We start from the raw sequence: 26,331 nt of genomic DNA on the forward strand, positions 1-26,331 counted from the left end.
ACATGCTTCGACAGGTTTCGACAGGTTTAGACTTGCGGCGCGCGCATACACCCCCTACCCCCACCCCCTCTAATTCGTTAATCGTAATATTCAACGGTTAGAATTTCAGTTAAGATTTTAATTGATTCGTATACCTTTTTAAGATGGAATTTGTGCTTAATTTTTGTTTTATTTTAATGTATGATTAATTTTATTTTATTTCATATATATATATATATTTGAAAATTCTTATTTTCTTTCGTACAGATTATTACCCGATTGCCGGTATAATTTGAAAGGCGGGAAAAATTTCAATATGGACGCCATCATACTTTTTCAAGAAATTTGATGTTTCATTTGCGTATTGTATGTATTTATTCTATTTTTATTCGATCGTTTTTATGATATAATTTCTCATTTCAAACTTTCTCATTTTTTTATTCATAAAAAATTGATAATAATCAATCCATAGTTTCGATGGAAATGGCAATTTTTTTCTGAAACAAATGCTTGATAGAAAGAAATATATATATATTTATATATATATATATATATCCCCCCCCCCCTACTGCTAATACATCTTTATTTTCAGATAATTATTGTGATCGCGTGCAATGCGATCGGTAGATTCAGTGTTTGCTTCGTAAGTTTTTTAATATTTTAGAGCACAATAGCTCTAATTAAATTTATTTATCAAAATCGGGAAATTAGAGTCAGTGTTTGCTCGTCGATTAAATTAAACGGACGCGTTAATAGTTTTTTATTTTTATTTTTTTTTATTTTTAATATTCGTTTGCGGAACAGAGTAGAGTCAGTGCTTCTCGAAGGAATAAGGCAGTCATCCATCACGCCAAGAGGTAACTATTTTTATAAATATTGTTTATTTTTCGTATTTTGCTTTAATTATTTATTAAAAAATATAAGCAATCTTTAGTTTAAAGAAATTTAAATTCTTTCGTTGAAATAAAATCAGTAAATTCTCAGTTTTTTCTATTATACATTGTTATCGTTATTACAATTTATTAGATATTCAATCTTTATTCATATTAAAATTTGTTTAATAGACTTTTTTTTTTATTATTTCGATATTTATATATTATCAATATTGTATTGTTAAAATAATTACACATAATACTTTACATTTTGTTAAAGATGCCTGACGTTTATGAACATTTCTACTGGACTTCAATTTTAAAAAATATTTGTGACCGCGTGCAATGCGGTCTGTAGAATCAGTGTTTGCTTCGTAACAGTTTTTTTCAAATATTTTAGTGCACAATAACTTTAATTAAATTGTCATAATTATTCGCGAAATTAGAGTCAGTGTTTGTTCGTCGCCTATGTTTTAAATCGACGGTAGTTTTCTACTTTTTTTTTTTTTTTTTTTAAATATTCGTTTTCGGTACAGGATAGAGTCAGTGTTTCTCGAAGGAATAGGGTAATCATCCACCACGCGAAGAGGTAATTATTTATATATACTTTGTTTTATCTTTTTTAAATAATTACGTATTATGTTTTAATTATAATGTTTCATGTTTTGTTATAGTTTCTACTTCCTGATGATGACCACTTTGACGATGACATCTTGGGCCACGACAATGCAGATTCTTCGCATCTATTGGTGAGTCGCATGCATTTATGTTCCTCCGATCATTCAATCATGTCGTAGGATGAAAGATCCGAATCGACACGAATGATTGGTTGTATACGTAGATTTTTGTACGAGCACAGTGACCGCGGGTATTTATCATATCCGTGAATAGTAACATTTCTTTCATTGTATTTTATTTATTAGATCAGGATAGATCTTCTTGCACGTCGCGTTTTTAAGATAATATTTTAATATGATCAGTATAAATGATTAGTTTGATTATTTATAGTTGAAAATGTTTTAATCATTTGTAAAATAAAGATTAAGCAACTATATGAATCGAACTATATGAATTTAGTAGTAAATAAAAAGGAATATTCGAATAAATGAGAAATATTGAATTGATTTTAATTAAATCTCCCGTAGTGAAGAAGAATGTGACTTTGTTATATAATGGATAAAAATAGTATATAGTAGTCGATTATACAATAAAATGCATATTATTATTACTGACATAATAAACAATTTTCAGTTTTACTTTTAATCATAATATGTAATTATTTGATATATTTTAAATTTATAATAAATATGATTTGAATTAAATTAAATAAAAAAATATTTAATTTCCTCCGTAAAAAGAAATGTATGAAATATTATGTGCAAGAAGATATTTCGCGACAGGTAGATTTCTGAATCAGAGCAATAAGTTTTGCACATTGATTTTTCATTTTCGAACAAATGCTTTGATGAAGAGATCGCCTGAGGTTATTTTTATTAATATTTCATTTAGAGTCAATCATTTTTTATTATTAATTATTACAAATAAATATCTTTTTTATTGTATTTTTATTAAAATTAATGATTCAATAATTCATTAAATTTATTAACTAAAATATTTATTAAAGAATGAAATAAAATAATATAATTTTAGCCCGTTAAATTCGCACTAACACTTTTTTTTTAGCTCAGGATTTTCAGGTTTAACCCCTTCCATGTCTATTGCCAGGATCTCACTCACGTGCCCAAGTGCTACTTGGGTGAGAGAGAGGCGATGGGCATGATGATCTTAGTTTATAAGCTAATAAACATTTTTTAGCGACTGACGATGCGTTAGTGTATCGTGCACGACGTATTTTCCGCATTATGTGTGTGTGGTTAGGCTGTGGAATTGCGTCGTTTCATTTATCATTCCATAACACAATATAACTTGAAATATTTAAAATATTAAAGATTAATATCATGATAACATTTTCAACAACAATATTTTTACGCAATATTATAATTCTTATTTTTAAATTGACTTTCAAAAATGATAATGGTCAATAGTGATCCATTTTTCATGCTATTTTAGTAACTTAATTGCCTTAAAAGATATATCCAGATTTATCAATAAATATTCATAATTAAAATTAAGATATATATACGTGTGTTTATCGCATTTCACGCAATGGTCATTAGCCATCGTCAGTTGATTTCAGGAAAATGGTACGTAAAGTTAGAGTGTGCAAGTTGTATGCCAAGCTCGGGTGTCGGAGGCGTCCCGGGACGCTTTCCCTAGTGTAGGCTTTTGCGCCCGAGTATTATGCGTGAGAATCGTAGAATGAATGTGTTGGTATGCCTGTTTTGCCATTTTTTAAATATAGGGTTAGGTAGGATAGGTAGTATATTTCTGGTGTGTCTGTTAATTATAAGTAGGTAGGGCCGGGCAGGTTGTCACAGTCTCTGATCGGGTAGGCGCGTTTTCGCGTGACAACTTGTTTCAGGAAATATAATTTGAAAAATGGAGGATGAAGCTGGAATATGCGAATGGAGCATGCCATTCGTATTTGGCTTTATTCATCGATTTTTCGAATTTCCGCGGTCGCGGTCGCGAGATAAATTCGAAACGAACGTTGCGCTCGAGATTCTGCACGTGTACGATCGACGATCGTAATCGATAGTTGGTCGTCTACGCGCACTTAGCTTTCGCGGTTTAGTCTTTTTTTTTTCTTTTTTTCTTTGATTTGCGATTAGTGAGTCTCGAGCCTAGATTTAAGTTTCAGCGGGCATTGCGCCCGAAGGAGGAAGACCGAAGAGGCCTCGACAAATTGTCGCGAAGAGGGGCTGCAACGAATGGGTTCTCATTTTTTGGATCTGTTTTTTGGGTCCAAAGAATGGGAAGTCATTGTTACTATTTCGTCATTGTGCTCGTTTTAGTATATGTAGTAATTGTGTTGTGTTGTCTGGCCGATTGCATGCAGGCCCATCATCCAGATCCAGTCATCATGGGCATCGCGATTTTTTATTAGTGTTGCGTTTTAAATTTCGCGTTTGCATTAGTGTTGCGTCAAATGAGAAAATCGCGTTTGCATTAGTGTTGCGTCAAATGAGAAAATCGCGTTTGCATTAGTGTTGCGTCAAATGAGAAAATCGCGTTTGCATTAGTGTTGCGAGTTATGATATATCGCGATTTTGTTTGTTTCTTACAAAATAATATTATAATTTATATTATCACTTGTTATTAATTTTTCCATTTTTAATTATTAGTAGCTTTCTAATTGTAACAGAAGTAATGATTTTTATTGAATTTGTTTTAAAAAGTAGCGTAGCGTCCATAAATAATCGCGTTTTTTCAAGTAGTGTTGCGAATATTAAATGCCCAAATTTCCACTAAGATTGTGGAAGTGCTTCTGTTCCTGTTCCTGAATCACCTTAAGTGGCTAAAAAAGCTACAAGGGTGATTGTACGACGGCAGTCGTTAAGGAGACTGCGCTGGATTTTTCGCCATTAGTGTTGCGTTATTTAATTTCGAGTGCATAGAGTAGTGTTGCGTGAATAATTGATTTTCGCGAATATTTCATCTTTTTTTTTTTTTTTTTCGTAAATTAAATATTGCAAATATATTAAAGCACTCATCGCGTTTGATTTTTTAAAAAAAATATTAGTTTATTAGTGTTGCGATACAAAATGAACATTCCACTTGCGGTTTTTTGCTCGGGTTCGTATCGAGTGGAAGATTTCTTTTTTCAGCCTTATTACTTTGTTACAGGAAATATTATCATAGTATATTGTATTTATTTGAAACGAAGGAGGCAATGACTCGAGATTTGCAGATTTGCAGCCGATATTCTCTTCAATGAAGATTCTTAAAATAGTAGTAGCAGTTTCGAAATCGAAAGGAACTTTCACACATCTGTTAAGGAGCAGGCAACGTGCGGTTCCTTGGATTATACGTGTGGAAATAGATGCCTCCCCCTTGGAACGTGCCTCTTCAAATATTTAGTTCCAGCTGGAATTCATGTAAGTAGACATTGGTTATCTAAATAAGAGAAAGTAAACTCTCGTTGATTTTGAGTACTTTGAAATACCGTACGATTATACATTCTCAATCGATTCAATTGCAAAATTTATTTTCCATTCAATTTAATTATTTTCTTAGAGCAAAATTTGATTGAAAATAAATTCTCCGTTCTTTCTCCGTCTATGCGTATGGACATATACATTATTATTCGAAAAATATTCGAGTTTTTAAGACAACTTTGCGCGAACGAACGAGGAAATAACGATATTTCGGCAATGTGAAACACGCGCTTCAGAGAAGATCTAAATGGAGACCATAGGATGGAGCGTGATAAACATTAATCTAATAATAATCCAGATAAATCTGGATGGTTGCTACTTCCATTCCCTTCGTTTACCGATGTTCCGCTTGCATAGCATCAGCTACGTAAATCATCGATGCTTCCCGAGTGCAGTGAATGCATCGTAACCGAGGAGGATCGTGGGTTGCACAAGAAATTCGATTGTTATGCCTTTTATCTGTGATGTAAGAGATACTGCTCGAGATAAGAACAAGATAAGAACAAGATTTCAATCTTTTGTTTACCGATTAGATTCGTTAAAGCCTACGTGCATTCTTTCGGATAACTCGATTTATTCCAATTCAAATAAAAAATTTAAATCGTTTTCAAATTCTTTCTGTATCTTCTATGGAATTTTATACGATTGATGTACTTATATTTCTGTGTTTTAGTATTCGATACGAATTACTGACAAAATTATTGAGAAACTAATCAAATTTATGAACGATTAATTAGTTTTTGTTAATATTTGTATCTTAAAAGCTTTTTGAAGATACATTTTATTCGAATTGGATAGTAACGAAAATATCTGAACTTCTATATTTCCTTTTTATATTACACTTCAGGATCATTTTCTTGGAACGAGATAACAAAGAATAGAATGAATTTATCTGTTGATTTTTCTTTTTAAAAAAATATATAATTTCTTAGAAGTGCAGAAAGAAAAAGAATCAGGTAGTTTTATACGTATCCGTTCCTTGGAACTCGTGTTTTTTGCAAACCTGACTCTAGGATCTTCGAATCTAAATGGAATGTGTCGGGCACAAGGTCGCAAAGATTAAAAAAGAGAGGAACGAGAGTGTTCTTTGCCAGGCGTGGTTGTAATACGAACGGACCGAGTTTCACCGATTCTTCAAAGGAGATCGAAGAATAAAAGGGTTCTGCACCAGAGCGGAATTCATAATTCAACCTGCGAAGAAACTCGCGCCTGTTCCCCGTCCAAGAATTTATGTTCGGACAAGTCAGAAATTCAGACGGGCACCGTTTAAGAATACAAGAAGCCGACGTGCCACGGTTCTTTAAATCAGTATCGAACGACTGGCCCTCAGAAAGATGATAATAAAGAACAAAAAGAAAGGGTGAATCGTATGTGGAAGTGGAATAAAATTTTATAGCAATCTGGATATCCATCCAGATTGAAAATATTCGAATTTTATTGTAACATATTTGCTCCATCGATCGAAATATTAAGAATGAAGTTTTGCTCAAGCGTAATACTCTTACTTTTATTTTTATTCAAAAGTTATTCGTATGCAAATTCATAATCAAGAACTTAAAATTAAGCATTTTTAATATTTGCAGATTCGTGATCCTTCATACGTGTCTATAATAGCTCATCGAAATTCAAAGAGAAAATTTAATTATTTATTTTATTCAACTCATTTTTAAAATCTTGTTCCTATCTCGAGCACAATGTTCAAGAAGTAATTTTTTATTCGAAATATTGTTCGAATACCGTTATGCAACAACCTTCAATTTATTCTAAGATTAATAATCAAGAACTTAAAATTAAGCATTCTCATTACACTTGCAACTATTTCGTGATCACAACATCCCTCGTACGATTTACCCGCCGCGCAGCTCAAATCGAAGACATTAAGGGACACCGCGGACAGGATTAACAGCAACGCGATAAATTACTATAGCCGCACTTGACAATGCTCTACGGCCAGCGTGTGATTCATCGCCGGTTCGTGACAATGGTGGATACTTTAACGATGCAACAAATTCTCGGCCGCAATTAATGCCTTCCTCTTGTTTCTTCCATCCCACCCCCATCTTACCTTCTCTTCCTCCCTTTTCGATTCGAAGAATTTCATCGCGAATTTTGGCATTCGATGTAATTTCTCTTGGACAAGTTCAAGAAGGAGATTAGACGATAGCGTTTTCTTCGTGAAAGCCGTTTTCCACGCCGCGGTTAGCTCCAATTCACGGAGATTAGAAACTCCTTGGCGGTATAACGCTAATAGAAAACGAGAGCCATCCATCTGCCTTTTTCTCTTACGCGGGAAGGTTACGCGGAAAACCGTGGTTTGCGCTGAACATTTTCATACACACGTTGTGCAAATTATGCTCGACACCGAAGTTAACCTGGAATTTCGCCGGGATTCGCTGTTTCTCAGCCACGGAATGGAGAATGTAATTTGTTCGAATCAACCGGAATTGTAATTAAGCCGAGTGCAAGCTTTCATTTGCCTCAAGTTGTTTTTTGAAGGAGTAATAAGAATACAGTTGCAAATTTTATTTATTATGATCAATCTGTCCCTTGAAAAACCACCAGGATGGCGGAAAGCGAATTTTTTGAACGGTAAGAACATTTTTTCCACGAATATTTTCCACGAGTTTCAATTTATAATTAAAATAGAAATAATAGTATTATTCAATTACAAGCTAAATTTTTACTTAAAATTCGTTCGAGAAAAATTAATCAAAGATTTTTTGAGCTTGAAACGTATCATTTCCAAAGGGAAATCAAAAGTTCTTGTGATGAATACGAGAATAAGTTACAATTCTCAAACATTTCCACGATCCTTTTTGTCATCTCGTTAAGGCGTCGTCGGTGAAGATGAGAGGTGATTATTCGGCGCCCCGAGATCTCGAGTGCGTGTCAAATCGATTGGCACGCTCGACCCATGATCCAGGTACCTCGTTAACCACGAACACCTATCGATATATTATCACGCGACGGGGATCTTCGTATCGTTATATAGCTGCTCAGCTATCCGCCTTTTTCCCTCACGAAGCTTGTTCAAGCTTGGAAAGAAATGTCAGACTATTGTTTCGTCACGATGCAAACACGATGCACTTCCCTTTAACGAGGCGAGTCTCACGATTCGACAAATATTTCCAATTTTTGATTCCAATATTCTGCTTTTCTTTTAACAATCTTCCAACAATTCTAAAAAAAAGAAAGATTAACTGCATCGATTCTTCTCCAATTTCGAGTCATCGAGTTTCCTTCGTGCAAGAATCTTGCAATTAATCTTTTTAAATGGTCGCAATCGGGCTTGAAGAGTAGATAGAGGTTTGCACGAGGTTTGTTCGAGCGAGGAAAGGAAGGAGAAAGGCCGCGATTCGTGCAAAGGGATTTCTTCAGCTCGTTGGAGCAAACATCCTGATGCATTTCGCGGGGAACAGACAAGCGGCATTGTCTTTCTCGACGTGACAGGGGTCACTTAGCATAAAACAACGTTGTTTGATCGTATTTAGCATATCCCGCGCGGTAGCCTGTCTAGTCCCCAGTATATACAACTCGTGTAACACACGCTCGACGTGCTCGTACCGTTTTCCTCCCGTTGACATCACAATAATGATATTAATTATGCCCGCGAGAGCGAATAAATAGCTGAAACAGCGTACGACCAGCTTATTTTATCGTTTCGATCGTCTTCGAGTGTCGTTCGATGCTTTTCCTCTTTCCCCTCTCCGTTGTTACAATTCGATTTATAGTGCAATCATCGTACATACGGTTATTAAAGAAACGCAATTGTAAATTTTTCAAGGAATTTGTTCACGCTCGATTTGGCATGACGGGATTTTGTATACAAGGAAAAGACGCGTCGCGTTTTCTACCTTCGTCGACAGATTAGATTACAATTTTACTGCTACAAATAAGAATTTCCATATAATGTGCACTCAAGCATACCTCTTTTTCTTTTTTCTCTTTTTCCTCTCTATCCAAAGGTTAGCTTCGCAAACCTTCACAAAGAGCCAAACAAGACAATAGCACCATACGTACAAAGGTAGTATACAATAAAACACTTTATCCCGATCTTTCCATTCTTCCTTCCTACTATCCGCACTTCTGTTTCCCTCCCCATTCTCATATAAATTTTCACGCAGTTAACTCTTCCAAAGGACGCGGCACAATGGTTTTCTCTAATTAAAGTGCCCCTACTACCGCCAGCCTTGCACGGATGTTTCGTCACGGGATAAATCAATGAAAAAAGAAGAAAGAAAAAAAGGAAAATAAAAGAGGAAAAAAAATTCCACCGTTTCCGGCATTCGAGCCCCGTTCCCCCATTCTTCCCCTCGAAAACCGTGAAAACCGCGACACGTCGGGAAACCGTCGTTCCTTCAATTAGATGGCGGCCATTCACATTTGTCCCGCCACCGATAGGCGGCAGAATGCACGGCTAACGAACGCACAATGTCGGCCAATTATGTCCCGCGGTAGTGCAAATTTGCATCGCTAATCCCACGCGTAAAGAGTGATGAACTTCTTGTCACGCACGGCCTCGAGACTTCTGACTGCAATTTTAATCAACATTGTGCTCGGGTGTAGGTTCAAGGTGTAGGGACGGAAGGATGTTCGCGCGTTGTGGCGATCACGGGTATTATTACATACGTTCTCTCCCACTCGGGTGAAATGTCCAGATGTATCGGTGGAAGGCGCTTGCTTGAGGTTATGGAGAAGTTGAAGGTTTATGGGGATGAGAAACTTCCGAGTGGAAGTTTATTAACCATTTAACCGGTGTCGTTGAGTCTTTTAGTAACCGCGAGAGATTGCGTCGGAACGGTGTACGGGTATACCGTGCACTTTTACAAATAAAAATAAAGGAATTTTTTGTGTAAGTACGCTCTTGAAGTACGAGGTATAGAGATAGCTTTATGGAATTGAAAATCATTTCCGAATGGAAATTTATTCACTGCAAGAATTTGATTTACGTTAGGATTTATTTTCTCAGTTTTTACATTGCGAGCGTATTTGTACTTGGTATTGCTTCTCTATACGTATCACAAATTAATTGATTAAATGATAAACTCTAAATAACTCGGAATTTTTTCTAGTGTCACATGAGCTAAGAGTTTTTGGAAACGTGTTCGAAACATTGTTTCGTATGGAATAGGCCGGTCACACGTGGCGTGTATTACACGTGATATCCCCAACCGCATTGCCAGAACACGTGTATATACTATGCACCACCGTTAACATACTTGCTCGCGTGCAGCTACACGACACCCGATATGTCTCGCTTAATTGTGCAAAAGATCGCTGCATAAACGTGTTATCTCGCCGCGTGGGCGAATGTATCGCGATCGAAAAACTCCTCAGTTTGTCAGCTGATAATTAGTAGCCGAGCGGAAGGTTAATTAATCGACAGATTGTCGATGCATAATTGAGAAGGCTGGCAACTAACTGTGTATTAGATAACCGTCGCGCCGATAATTTCACAAAGGATGAATCATGCTCTTGTTACATCTTAAAAATAGACGTTTCAAAATGGACTGATAAACTCGTACTAGAAAGTTAGACGATACTTTTTCTCGTGCCTGTGCTATTTTTTGGATTATTTATTCGGAAAGGTAAAATGATTTATCGAGCAACATCTCGTTATATAATTTTTGCTTGTAGTATTGCATCCTTTTATCTTTGTCAATCGGATAATAATATCGATAACAATTTTTCGATCTTTAAAACGGTTATTTATTTGCAAAATATATAATGCACAAAGTTGAAACGAGGAACGAGAGAATAAAAGGATGTCGCGACATAGAGTGCACGTACACATTGATACATCGATGATAACACGGTTTACCCAGATGTGGTTGCAGCGATATCGCGATTTTTGTGCTATTCGAGTTGGATGCATTGCAACCGGAACACCACCTGTAAAAATAAATATCAACTTGATAAATGGATTATCAAACGACTTCCTGAACGTACGGGCGAAATTGTCTTCGGTGAAAGCGCGATGATAATGGTATCTTTTATCTCGTTGGAAATGGCGAAGGAATTTTCGCGAATAAAGAGAAAGAATTGTATGTATTCATTCTGTAAATACAAACGAAATTTCTCCGTTAATCAGCGCAATATTTCAGAACATGTTACACAAACTTCTTACAAGATGTCACGTCTATTATCCAGTTTGTGGTTAGAACACAAGATTTTTCTTGCATTTTCTTGGTTAATCGAGAAAGTGATTGATGCCTCGTTTCAGTCAAGCTGTATGGCTTGTGATTAAATATAGACCGCGGTATTACGGTCTAATCGATCGGAAAAGCAGTCGATCGAACGCTCGACGAACCAGGAAGAATGTGTCGATGGAAATTGCATTATTAATTAAATCCTCGTTCCCTTCCAATAATTTCTTTCTTTTTTTATTTTTTGATTTTTTTATTTTTGATTTTTTTATTTTTTATGTATCGGGACTCGATTAAACACGTTACATTAGAAAAAAAAGGATTAGATCACGCGATGAATTTACAGATTTTAATTTTTTACATTTTTTATTACATTTTAATTGATTAAGAATAAAAAATAAGAAATTAATCATAACTCGTCTTAATTTAAACTCTTAGGTTGGAGATTTTCCCTGTTTATTCTGAAGCAGTTTATAGCTTTGAAATAGGTATTATTAAATTGTTTTTATACGATGACGGAATATGTCGTAATGTGCGTCTGTAATTTTGTGCCATTACTTACTTTTTACATTATTTTCCACGTTTATCTAACATGTAACATTCGTTCGTGTATTTATTTATAAACAGGATAAAAATAAAACGAATTCGCGCAATGGAAAAATAGAAAAGGAAAAGAAAAGGAAAGTATTTCTTGTATCTTTCAACAATGGATACGTTTTAAAAGTGACTGGCAAAAAAAAAAAAAAAGAAGTAGTCGAAATAAATCAAAACCGTATAGCACAATGATCATTAAACTCGATCTTAACTCTCCTCCACCGACTGAAACGCTTCTTAGAAAGCGAGATTACCGCTTTTCCGTTAGAAATATCGTCATTCTCAATTCCCGCAAGTAGCGTGTACACGCCAAACCGCGGCGTGGAATCTGTAAATTGCAATAAAAGCAGGAAGCGATAAAAGCGAACGATCGCGTTACGAACCGTTTAGACACTTGAGGATGAATTCAACCTGGTCGTCGAGTGACGGAACGAGAAAATTCTCGCCGCTTCCTCGCATTTGCACCCGTGAAATTTATGAAGAAATCGACCTAATCCAGCCGATCACATCGTACTCGTCCAGTAATAACGCGGCCAGGAAATCAACCGTGTACGCATAAACGTCGACGTTTTGCACGGCGGACGTAACCAAATAATTATCGCGGTAAAATAATTCTCCGGGTAGGAAGCAATAAAGGTAACCTTAACGGTGGCTGGGATACGAATATATCGGCGATGTAACCGATGCAACCGGTGTCGCGGATAGAAATATGGCACGAACTATAAACTATCGATCGACTGTGGCTGTTCCTGCTTCGAGCGGATCACTTTTTTATTGACGTTACTACTGGGAAGTGGAAAGTCGAGAAAGTGGTTGAGAGAGGCGAGGAAGGAAGGATGGTTTATGGATTTCGTAGAAAGTTTGAACGTTGTGACAATTGATCCCGTGATATGTAAATATGACGGGAAGAAGTATAAACATAAATTTTTGACGTAAATTGCCCACAAAATTGATTTAATACCGAATCGTTTCGATCGTTAAATATCGTTTGAATTAAACTCGTATCTTTCGGATCTTTTCTTGGCTTCCTTCCACACTTTCCTTCCAATCTCGGAGAAAGTGATAAAAAGATTCGAGATGTTTCGATTCGAAGATAGCGATAGTTTATCGATATTTCGGGTATTTGAATCGAAAGGAAAAGACGCGTTAATCGGCCATACGATGTATCATCTCCCCACGATCTCCCCCATTCTCTAGAAAATATTATAATTTATCACAAACACTGGCATTACATTGAACATTCCGTTGTCCGCGTTATTCTTTCGCGTATCTCGCTATCTATGTTCCAATGCAAACTCGAAGCTATCCCCGTATGGGCAAACCAGCCATTAAATTTCCATCACCATAATCAAATCGTCATAAATTCGAAGAACAATGTTTCGAAACACTTTATACATCTTCTCTCGACAAGCATTCTGTGAACATTCCTCTCCTCTTTCCCTGTTCCATTGTATGGTTACACTATCTACGCTCATTATCACTACGTTCGAGTTAAAACGATTTGCTAATCAGTTATTAGGATACAAGATAATCGTTCGTATATATATATCGAGAAGATGGAAACAATGTGTTTCGCGGTCTCTATCTTAATCACCGTATTTACAGCACGGTTTAGATCACGCTGCACGAGTGAAATTTTGTAAAAAGAAGAAAAAAAGTATGTAAAATTGTTGCAAAATCGTCCACGATATCTGGTCGTATTATTCGGTCGGTCTAACGTTTTATTTCCTTGGATTTATTACGTTTCTGTTACGTTTCGAGTGGACGTTGTAATCCGGACGATAAGCTTTGTAATTATGGGAGACGATTGGCGCTCTAATTAATTGGGATATAAAGTAGAGGTTTAACGGAATCAGCAGTAGAGATAATGTAAGTGGAGATAATAAACATGGGTGGTTTGAATGGTAACTAGATAAACGCGATTGTATTAATTGCATCGTGATACCGTTTAATAGGTATAACTAGCGATGCGTTTTAATACTCGAATTGATTTGTATATCGTGCTTATTTATTAATCATGTAAAATTCCAATTAAAATTAGAAAAATTAGTAATTCCATTGGAAAATTTAAAAAATGTAAATGAGTGAAGTCGAATTTTAAATATCGACGAGTCTTCGAAGATTTTTTTTTTATCGTTTTGAAAATTTTAAAAACTAGAAATTTAAAAGCTCGTAAAGTTACTCCGTCTTCAACATCAAGAAACGTCTTTCACCCATTAACTTTAATCGATATCATTTTATTTACGCGAAACTTGCCTCGAGGTAATAACAACCAGAGTATTTTATCAGTATTCTATGAACTTGGTATTACTTTTTCGATCCTTTGCATTTGCATTCATGCGGTTTTCCAAGTTGTCCACGATGTTTACTCGAGCGTGCTCCAATTAATTAAAGGATAAAATAATCATCGAGTCGATGGAAAGGTAATAAAAACTGGTAGTTTTAACGAGTATATCGTTTCTCGGATTTCTCAACACTCGAGTTAACTCGAGTGAATCGATTGCAACGGGGTGATGTAATTGATAATGATCGTCATTACGATTCCGATCGGCAGATGTAGTCGAAACAGTCATCGATTTCAAATCCGTTGAAAACCAAAAGAAACTTACTGAATTCCAATCGGTTAATTGAAGCATCGAGGCGATGAATTTATAAATATTCACGAATAAGAAAAATTAATTCCGATTGCTCGAGATTCAACCATTTAATTGAGTTTTAATTTTTTTTTGTTTCTCGTAAAGTATCTGTTATTTTAATCTTTTCGTTAATTCGAATACCGATTAAAATTAACGATAGTTTTTATTAAACACAGTGGCTACGACGAGTAACGAGAATCCAACCGAAAAACAAGAAAATCGGCGATTGAAATCAATTAAGCTTCCCATGCACAAAGTTGTTTCTAAGTCGAATCGATCGCTCGGCCATTTATCAATTCTCTCCAAGCATTTCTACAGCCCGCAAAACGAAAAAAAAAGAAAGAAAAAAATCGCAAACTTGCAACGTTATTCGATTTCAACCGGCCGATCAATTATCCACGATTCCCCCACGTTAATGGACTTCTCAACCCGTTCGCCGATCGTTTCCCTACCTCGTTTCCCACTTCCTTGCATCGTTAATTAAAGGATGATTAACTGTCCACGGCCACGATATCAGATTCTCTGTTGTTCGCCCACGTATCCGAATCCCACTGATTTGTAGGTTAAACAAAGTCCATCTGGCCGATGCGCAGAAACACGCGGCCACGTATTATCCGCGGCCTACGTGCACTTTGCAGTTGGCTCACGCGTGGGCGTTAAATTGCGGTAAATTGCCACGAAAATCAGGAAATCGTACGTTGAACAGTCGGCCAACGTTCATCCTCATTCGTTCCGTGCCCACCACCACCACCATCACGCGCCTTCCATCCGATTGACAACCGTGGATCCGCGAGAATTGGGTCGTTCGTGGCTGCGTATCCTGATCTTCGTGAGGAGGAAAGGCGAGCGTGATTTTCTCAGATTTGAGCTTGAAACGCGCGCGCGAGATTGAACGCGATTCAAAGCGAATTATGAAAACGAGTCGAGGGACGAAATTGGATACCCGCGGTGTCTTGAGTTTCCGTTTCGTGGAACTTTTTATCACTCGGAGTTGGGAGATCTTTTTTCGACGCGTGTGTGCGATCGTTGGTCGGGAGAAGGAGCAAAGGATCCACAAGAAGTGAAACTCGTGAGAAAATTATTCCTTATTATCGTAAATAGAAAGCTACTTGTTTGGATTCCTACGTTTTCTAATGCTACCTTAGGATCCGTTTCGGGATTAAAACGGCAATTGATGGCTGGATAATTGCGAATGACCGACAATGTTCGATTTGCATTTACCGCGTGGTACTTGATGGGCCGGCTGTTGCACAGAGTTCGGCTCTTTATCAGTAACTTAACACCGCCGTGATACTATCGCCGATATAAATTACGAATCATCCACGCGCGAAACCCGTGTAAAGGAACGTTTGGTGGCAGCTTTTTCCATTCCACCGGAATGGAATTTTAATTGGAAAATTAAATCGGGAAATCGTCCCTCGTGCTTCCTTATTTTCTGGGACATCGTTAGAAACAACGAAAGAATAATCGAGGGTTATTGAATCACAGATAAATTCGCCGATATGCTCGGACTATTCGCGAATCAATGCTCCACTAATGATTCGTGCAGGAATGTACCGCGATTCTTTGGTATCCGCCGAGGCACGAGCGAAACCACTTTCGACATTCACCGTATCTTTGTTCTCTTTTGCCGATCATCGACTCGCTATTCGCTTATCGAATTATCACACGGATTATTATTTAATCGTACGTAACAATTGTAGAACAATCGTATCAAAACATCGAGGAAAGCGAAACTTATTAATTTCCCACGATTTCTCCGCAATTTCCAGACCAAACTTCTCACGTACCAATTAGCCAAACAATAAACTCTTTCCGACATCTCAAATTTCCGTAGTAATAATAACTTCACCTACATTCCTTCTCAACCGAGCCTTTCATCCGACACCGTTAGACCACCACGATGACGTTATGTCACAGCTACGATTACGATGTCATCATTGTCGCGAGAAACGTTCCCAGAAGCGTCACAGCCCGATCTTCCAACCGAAACCGAACCCTTCGACCCGTTCTTAATCTCGATTCCCATTTAAGAATCGCGACTCGGCTCGAAAACCTCGTCAAACGTTTTCCAAACTCTGGCAAACGACCAACCCAGATGGTCCCCAATGCGCGGTGAAAGTGCGTGCGTGCATTCTTTTAGCCCGGCGATGAAATTACGATCGAAGTGTAGTACAATGCGCTCTCGAGAAACACGGGGACACAACACCGCGTGTGTGAAATTTACGCTCGCAATTTTATCGGCTTCGTCGAGCTGTTAAGAAAGTTTCGAGTGCTATGCTAGTGCACATGTTGTAATGCCGCGATACATTTCGATAGATCGAGTTTCACGTTTTCTTCGTGAAAAAAGGAGAAAAACGTTTCGCTTCGAAGCGTATTAAAACGTTCGAATTAAACGTGTATCACCTGGCAGCAGAATAAAGATCTCTCCGCCTGGATTGCGAAATTCGAGTTGTACAGGGTGTTTCCTATATTTATTTTTCGTATATATCTTTCTCTTTAATCCAGAGTTTGTTGTCACGCGTGTATATATTATTAAATTGTCAAAAAAAGAACGATCGATTTCGTTACGTTGTTCGGGTTTCAAGATCATCTGATCAAGATTTTCTTTTTCACGGTTCCATTTTTATTCGAACCGTCTCCAGCTCGAAGATCGATCTCCTCCTGTTCCTTCGGCTCGAAAACTAGGAAACACCCTGTATGTGCGCGAGTCGGTTGTTCGAAGGCGTTGTTTCGTTCAACGACGACGAGAGAATATGGGACACGAGTATCTGTCGGGTTGGTTACTTGTCGCCATTAGTTCGGCCGCATTCCGATCGAATTTCATCGGACGCGCGTAAGAATTGCGGGGACGAGCGATTTCAATGAGCGTCGTCAACAACCGGCTCCCTCATCGACCCTGCCTTACGCGATTCTAACTATAATAATTCACTGTCACCGATAGTTATCGTCCCGCCCGATTAAACGGCCTCTCGATTCCTGGCGAATATTTTTCATAGATCTGTGTCGTTACGATAGATACAGGGAGGAGAACCGTATGGAGATCAGGGTTTATAGGGAGAGTTTTAACGGAATAGCGGAGAAATGGTGGAATTTATGGGAATGAAACGTTTCATTGCTTTGGAAAGTCGTTGGAGAGAGTAGTGGCGCGTGTTAGAAGTATTGTGGTATACGTAATTTTTAACAGAAACTCCTGCATTCCTTCGATAATGGTATTATTGAAGCGATTAATATTCGAAATTCATTAAGTCGTGCGAGAATATAAACGTAATTATCGATTCTCTCTTTTCGAAATTCTTCGAAATCCTCTTCCAGAGGATTTTCTAACGAGCAAAATTTAATCGATATTCGTATCCAAAGAAAAGAAAAAAAGAAAAAAGAATATCTGGCACATAGTTACGTTACCTATCGTGCATTAATCACTCGAACGATTCTGTGTCCACCGGTAATTACCGATAACTTCTCTACTTCCGTACTGCGTGATCGAGAATTAATGAGGTATACGGGGACCGAAAGCCACTCGTTAATCATTATTACAACGTAATTATCGAGAAATCGTTAAGGAGAAGTCGAAGGAATTAGGTGGCGCGCTTTATTATTAAACCGACCACTACCTATAGATTTAATAAAACCTCGTTCGAGATCATTCCACGCATATTCTCCCGCTCGCAAATCCATCAAGCTCTCATTTTTTCGCGAATCGACACCGTTATCGTCGTGCAACGTCTACTTATTAAAACATCCTTCCTCGACGGAAAATAAATAAGCGCAAGAGAAAGAGAGAGAGAGAGAGAAGAGAGAAAGACACGCAGGATTTTCGCTTTTCAATTATACGCCACTAATGATCCTGTCGTTCCAAAGCTCGATCGATCCATCGTGTATCGAGTATCGAAAGATCAAACGGGCGCAGCCATTTAACCCGCTACGGTTTCCTCCATAGATAACAATACGATTCCTGGCTTGTCAGGTACACCCACGATCCTCGTTCGTTTAAACAAAGATCTTTATAGTAATCCCCCCCGATCTGACAGATAAAATCACCGGTGAGATATTCGAGGCCGCGAAACTACAAATAACTTTAAACGAACGTAAACATTGTACGTACACAATGAGAGAGACAGATCGATGAAGAAAATGAGGCGGTTCGAGATGATGGTGGTGGTGGTGGTTCGTGATTGGGATAGAATAGAAATCGGAGATAATGTCGGGGAGGGTGTCGCAATCGTGGCCGAGATCGATCGGTTAGATCGGTATCTGGAAACGTGTAACGACATAATCGGGCGAACGATTCGCGGCCAATAAAATCGGCCGAGGTGTTAATAACCGATTCCGTGTTTCGTCCCGTGGCACGGTTTCGCGAATAATCGGATGTCAATTGGCCGTCGCCACGCCAACGTTGAACGACAATTATTGCCAGTAAAGGGAGTTTACGAGCGGCTGCGATAAGAAATTTTTATTGCGCGAGTTGAAATGATTTTATGCTGCAATCTTGTCGATTTGTTGCACGTGTATGTGTGGGCTTTAAATGAAATTGTGTGGTCGGGAACGGTAGCTGATATTACGAATGACGTGGAGAAAGATTTTTACTTGTGAACGTCGAACGTGGGAATTTTTACGCTTGGAATTTTTAGCCGATGGATGGAAATCGCTTTATCGATAATAAAAATGTAATAAAGATGGGAGTCGTTCACAATGGATTGATAATAAGCGAGTTTATTTGCCAACCATAAAAATAAAAATGTGGGTAAATGCGCATAAGTTTAATGGATTTTGTAAATTTAGAAAAAGAGTTAAAAAAATCTTTAAAAGTAGGAATCATATTATTAAAAAAAAAAAAAAAAAGAAGTTATACACGTGCAATATGTATTTCTATTGTATTATTCGCTGTATTATATTTTCACAGAAATTTTGTTTGGAGATTATAATGCATTTTAAGTTACAATTTAATTTATAATAGAATGCAGATTCTTATGCAGTTAAAACAAATAGTTCAAATATTTAACTAATGTAAAAAATATAACAAATATTCGGAATTTTTCCATTTTTATACATCATTATCGGATAACCAGAAATTTTATTTAAAATACGAATACTAAATTTATTCATAATATTCAATTATCGTAAAAATAAAATTCAAGATCGAAATAAAAAGATACGTAATATATTCATTTATATCCTTGAATTAACGAGAAACGTATATTTGCATAAAAATCCATAATCATCTATTCTTGGATTCCTGTAAGCCAGCAAAGTTAAAAATTAACAATTTTAATAGCCGTATCATTCCCTGTATTTCCAAATCAACTTACACTTTATGCTCCCCTAATTTTTTATTTGCCAAGAAGAGAATACACAAAACGATCCTCCAAAATATATTCGAATATATTCTGGTCCATTAGCCTCGAGAAACTCGACATCCACGATTGTCCCTCGATCGTCGACCGACGACCCACTACGTCCGCGAGGCGTGTGCCGGATGGAAAGCTCGTTCAGCATGCTGTGTTCGATACAATTTCGCGCCGCTTTAACAAACGTACTACGTACACGTGGGAGCTCACGATTGCGGCGTGACTGTGCAGTCGGCTATCGATTACCAGCGATTTTATCGATTAGATTAATGGGCGAGAGCGTGAGCCGGTTACTCGGACGCGAAATCATTTTCAAAGACTCGAGGGATCGTCTCGCGTCGACGACGATCGCGAAATCGTTCGAAAATGGAGTTTACACGGGATAAATAAGGAACCGCCGTTTACAAACGTTTCACTTTATTTGCGTCCACGATTTGAAATCGATTTTCCCCTCGACGAGGGCGTGAATTATGATGCCATCTCTATCCTCGATGCGGAGGATACGTAGATAAAGCGAGTCGAGCGTTAAAAATGGATTTTTAGGAAATAATTGAAAGATTATTGGGATCATTTGTAACTTTCGAATTAACTAATCTTATCGTGTAATTTTCAGATTCATTTTCGTACGTACCGATTTTTGGAAATTTACGTATCAATTTAATAATTCAAGCCTTTATTTTTTATCTCGATGAAATGAGTTTTGAACAAAAAAAAATTAACTCGATGCATGTTAATAAAATGGCCATAAATTAAAAGAGAGAATATCGAAATTACCGATGATTCGAAAGAAATGTGAAAGTAACCTTGATAGAACAAAAAAAAAAAAAGAAAAAGAAAAAGAAAAAATACGGCAATAGGAATTCTCTGTGGTCAGTGAAATTAAAAATAACACACGAGAAGCGTACACACAAGTGTGTCCCGTGTAATTTAACTTTCTCAATTTCGTGTTATATCCCAGCTGCCAATTACAAGAACAATTCTTCTAGATTAAACGTAATGATACTCTGGAAACCATTTTTTTAAGTGGAAAGAACACGATTTCTCATTTCACAAGTGTACAATAATTTCTCATATGAAACAGCTGTACGTCATCCAATCTTGTGTCCACTTTTCAATTAAATATCGTATATAAAACGTGTCGTCCGATGTGTTAACTCTCATTAGATATTTAGGTTGCGTCATTTAACGGGCAATCGAGGGGGTGAGGATAATCAAAAGTGTTGGTCGAAATCGACGACACAAGTGGAGGGCAACCGTCGTACGTACGAAACAACTAAATTGGTCGGCTACTGTTTCGAGATTTCCTCAATCATTTCATCAACCATCATTATCAACCTCGACCGTTAACGGTTCGTGGGGCAGATCAATCCCACGCGATCCTATCGAATGGACCGTCGAGGAGAGTCGGGGGCAGAATTACCTTCAATGTGATGCAATTCTCGATATGCTTCGCCCACTTGCAATTCTCTTTCTCTCTTTTTTTTATTCTTTTTTCGAGAAGATAAAGGAATTAATTACCTTGTATAATAGAAATAGAACTTCCTTTCGGGAAAGTATCAATTTCCTTTCTACGAAACGTGAATCTTACGAAACGATTGGCCATCGTTAGTAATTTTTTCGAAAGTTATTACGAATATATGAAATACAAGTAAACGAATAAAATCACTCCGTGGAAAGGATAATTGAAACATCCAGAGAACAATTTCGTTCACCGGATAGATTCTCAAAGTCCTCGATCTATCTCCATCCAATAAATTTTCGCAATATCTTTCCTTTCGCTCGATCGTGTTACTTTTTCACCCGAGTGATCATCGTTTCTCGCCGATTGTTCGAGCCACATTTCACGCTCGACTTGATCGATTCGTCTCTATTACGCGGGGATCGACTTCTCCCATCGACGATTGCTTAGCTAATTTCGTCGAGCGTTTCGCGGAAATTGATCCGCAACAGTGGTTGAATAACGGACACTTTACGGTAAACGCTTTTCGTGATAGCGAAGCGGTAAGAAAAATCGTTGCTCAGCCGCAGGCATCCTTTCAACTAAATTGAGACGTTCACTTTGTAACGTTTACTTCTCACATTTACGGTATACCGACAATTTTCACGCGTATCACGAAGACTTTTTTTATTCCCCCTGGTAATTGCGATACGGGTTACACGCGAAAACCATCTTGATACACCAATTATCAGACGAATTAAACGGATTCGTTTGGTAACGTAACACCGTGATTATCGTAACAGCAAGAGTTCCACGCCATTTAGATACCTAACTTGTTAAATCTTTCCCATTGAACCGTGTATATTCATACGGAAAATAATATCTCGCCGAGGAATGGAACCGAGTGTTGTACCAATGGAAATTTAAAGATACGCTATATCGATCTTGGTAAACGTTGTTCGTGATGTAAATTCAGCACTCTTGAAAGGAGTCGATAGCTGATCTCGTATCAAAATTGAGACATTCGTGCTTCAACGTTTAACTCGAAAATATTTGCAAATTGGATGGATTCTAGGATAGGAAGAATTTTTTTTTTGTGTCACGTGAGAACCGACACTAGAGGACGCGTTAAATATCTTTCTTGGTCTAAGGTAGATATGGAATTTTCAAATTTTTCCAAGAAAATGATCATCGAAATCGTAATAGGATGGTTGACCGGTGTACGAATCGACAGATGAAAGGATTTTTCGCGTCACAACGAAAGAACGATCGAATCAAGTTCAAGGCAACTCGGCTAATGGGAATGCGACTCGTGTCCCATTCGGTGGATACTTGAAATGCCATAGCCGAGCGCAAGCTTCCATAAAAGGTCACCGATCCTTGTGCGGGGAAACGACGGTACTGTTCGTCGGATTAGTCGTTAGAAAGATCAATTTACCAAAGATCCGTACGCCCCCGCGTTCGTCTCGTTCCTGTATATCATTAAAACGTTTCAAACTCTTGAAGCCTTGAAACCATGTTTCTCCATTGTCCGGAGAAGCGAGACTGACGTTTCACGTAACCGAGACAGGAAACTTCCATCGTGCCTCTATAATTTCTGAACTTAACTCGAAGCTCCTATACACGTTGATGCCATTTCCGTTTCGAGAGAGTTTCTAACTTGATTTTTCTCAGCCATATATATATTTCTATGGTGATTCCCGCGTAGGTGTGAATAAGTTTATATTGTGTAGCGGGATTGTGTTGTACGAGTTTTCTTAAAAATACTTTGATACTTTGTTTCATCTTTCACGTATGGAAGGATGTTCCTGTGATTAAATTAATAAACTCACAATGTATAGGATCAATCTCCGAGATCCTATCTCAGTACCGATCAAATATTTTTTATTCTTTTTCATCGAGCCAGTATTTGTTCAAATAAATTACTATATAAGCATTAAGCTAGTCACAAGTACAAGATTCTGAATATCAGCAGCAAATATCTACAAATAGCCAACAGATTTCCATAAGATATGAGAATGTAACATTACAGCATGCAACACGCGACATAACAATCCTTATAGACCTATCAGCACACAATATCTATAATTCTTGCGCACGCCTTCGAACTGTATATTCTTTAAAACTCGCCACTACCAACAACAAACAACAGGAATAACGAAAGGAAAACTGTGAATAATTTTCAAATGGAAATATCCTTTATACGCCTCTCGAACCACTCTCGATAATAAATTTAAACGATAATCAACATAGACATAGAGAAATCAAATTTTTCGCGAGCGATACGAAACGACGCGTGTCTTTCGCTACCTGTTCTCGACGAAATCCCGTATTACGTTTGATGTGGGTCGTCGACGACGTTTGGTACACTTGGCGCTCTCGTATTTCTCTCTGCCGCATAATATCGATACGCGCCACGGCCGATATCTCGGCCCCGATAGTCGCGAACGTAATACCGGAAGCTGCGCTACGATCACGTCGCCTCTGTCGATCGTCAATAGCTTCCTCGTTGCACCGCGACCGTGTGCGTGTCCATGCCGCTTTTGCATGATACGATCGTCGGACTCGGCGGCGTGCAGCAAATTTCTCGATCGCGCGCACCACCTACGCGAGATTAAGTCGATTGGAAAGTAGTATCGATCCTAGGTCGAACCATCGAGGGATGAAATACCACGGTGATCACGGCGTGATGGATTCTTATAATTTCTTACCGGAACAGAGGAAAATTCGAAACCTTTTTTTCGATCGGAATTAATATTAATTGAGATGCGATGGCCCGGAAACGCAGATACCATACATATTATAAATACGATCCTCGAAAATCGATATCTCGCCTCTCCTACAACGACAAATTCGCGATAAATCCAAGATTCCTTTCCAAAGTATATACGTTACACACAATCTTTACTTTACGCACAATGACAAGAAACTACGTTTTAATAAAAAAATCGCTTTAAGAATGCAGAAGCGACGATAATTTGTCAACGGTCAAAAAAAAAAAATGAAAACTCAGAGACACGAGAGCAGAGACGGCTCGCGAACCGTTGAAAGATCGTCCCATGGACTGGCTTACTACGGTATAGACGCGTTTCGATTGGAGAATCCGCGAAACGCGGACGCGTGGGTGCCCTCGCGTGTTCGCGTGTCCCACGTGCGTGTGCCCACATAGCGAAAGGACTTAATGGACTTCTGATAGAGAACGTTTCGTGTACGTTTCACCGGGGGGAAAGAGAGGATACGTTTATACGAGCGCTTCGCGTTGCCCACGTGAATCTTTCTCGAGTTTCTGCACGTCCCGTGGAATCTATTCGACGGGATGGAAAATTGATCGCCGCGTCGAACAAAAGGGAATAATAATTCCGTGCCCCTGCCTGTTTTTTCGGTCGGCTCGCGACCAGAATGTTACCCGCGCCGCCGTCGCCGCCGCCGCCGCTCTCTTCGAGGAACACTTTGCACTCGTTATGCACTACGTCCAATTCGACAAAAACTTGCCGGCTCGTTCTTCGACTTCCGTCGCCAGGGACGTCGGGTCGGGCATAAAAGTGGCTTTGTTCGTTCGTCAAACCATTGATCCATTCCACGCTCGAGGTGGAATTCTATGTACACCGATATCCGCTGTAAAACCCGTTGTATAAAATATCTGAATTATGCGGGGCCCTGCTGCGTGCCGGGGGTGGTCGTTAGTCTTTCCGCCGGCGCTGCCCCTGGGGAGTTGAACGTCGGAGGGAACCTCGTGAGATTTAACTGTTACGCTATTCGTTTGATTATCGCGTCCCTTGGATTTTTTTTTTCGGCCAACGTGTTGGATATTGGAAAAGTTTGATTGGAAAATACTGCAACGTTTAAATTCATAATTTGATTAATTATGGGGCTGTTTGATTATTCGAATCAATTATTTGATGGGAGATTCGTTGAGGAGGATGTTTTAAAAGTTCTTAAAAAATTTCTCTCTCCGTTTTTCCACGTACTGCGGCGACGGGCTCGAGTTTAAAAAGAGGATGACATTTATACACGAGGGCGTTGTAAAGTAACGAAGTGTAAAATTAAAAAGATAAATAACGCGGGGAAATATATTGGAGAAATGTGTGGTTAGTGTGAAAAATTATCGAATACGGTGATTTGTTACGCATCGTACTTTCACGTTACATTATAGTAATTTTTGTTCATCGTTCATAACAAAAATATCGTTTCATCGTAATGAATATGATCGACCGTAATAAATACGATAACCTTTCACTTCGAATCACGCTCGAAAGTCATAATTTAGTGCGTTTCAGAGGTGTGAAATTTAATGTGGAAGCGATAAAGGCGCGAACACCAGATGGTGTTATCTAAGATTATTATATCGGATCATAAAGCTCGTTGATAATGCGGTTTGTTTATTTTGCGTGTTGTTATTTTGTTTTAGCAAATGAGTAGTATGAGTTATCGAAGGAAACACGGAGACATTCATATCTTATTATATAGATTTTCGTTCAATCGAATTAAGATTCTTATTTTTGTTTAAAGAATATTAGCAGAGTGGAAGGATAGTGGAGTAGAAGAGGCTCGTTTAAGATAGATTCAAAATATGAGTTTACCATTGCTCGTAAACTGGTTCGAATTTATTCCTTTTACACTGATTTACGTTTTTACGCAATCGGATCCAGTTAATCCGCTATCGCGATCCATCTACTTATGTATGTGAGCGAGCTTTTTTCTTCGCACGTGGCCATCCATCTGATAACGCCGATTCGTTTTTCTCTCTAGATTATTTAATTTATCGCGACGAGTGGATAAAATTCGATACGATGGAACGTTTGTTAATCAAATTCTTTTTACTCTCTGTCGAAATAGTCCAAATCGATTGCGCGGTTAATTAATGAAACGTTCCAGTCAATTTACAATTTTTTTTTCAAAAACTTTTTGCTTCAACTTCCTTTTGGATAAGAGTTTTCCAATATTCGATGCACAAAATTTTTTGTAATTAAGAAACGGTCAAAATTAGTTGCTATATGTTAATAACATTGATTTATAATCTATTTCACTCTGATTTTCTAAACGAAAAATCAATATAATCATAATTTGATCGCTCAAATTATAAAATAAATCTAAATTAACACTTTGTAGAGACATTTTCACTGGTTTTATATTTAACAAATCCAGCCATTATATTTAATATTAATTTGCGATTAACAAAGTTAATTTTAATTAAATAAAAGATTTATTAATCACATTTATTAGATTTATTTCTCGTTTTTAAAATGATCGCAGTCTATCG

The 26,331-nt window shown here is 37.8% G+C and overlaps 1 protein-coding gene across 2 annotated transcripts in view; it reads left to right on the forward strand.

Annotated features, from left to right (window-relative positions):
* The first annotated feature begins 1,344 nt into the window (after positions 1-1,344).
* LOC107994259 (rho guanine nucleotide exchange factor 17) overlaps positions 1,345-26,331 on the forward strand; it is a 126,612-nt gene continuing 101,625 nt past the window's right edge. Inside the window, exons 1-3 of one of the 2 annotated variants that reach the window (XM_062077009.1) lie at positions 1,353-1,440; positions 1,526-1,600; positions 4,599-4,849. The gene's annotated coding sequence lies outside the window, so the exon portion shown is untranslated. Of the gene's footprint in view, positions 1,441-1,525; positions 4,850-26,331 lie in introns of both variants that reach the window. The other variant, XM_062076981.1, reaches the window with a different exon arrangement.

The sequence above is a fragment of the Apis cerana genome, linkage group LG1 (genome assembly GCF_029169275.1).
Source record: "Apis cerana isolate GH-2021 linkage group LG1, AcerK_1.0, whole genome shotgun sequence".
Classification (NCBI taxonomy): domain Eukaryota; kingdom Metazoa; phylum Arthropoda; class Insecta; order Hymenoptera; family Apidae; genus Apis; species Apis cerana.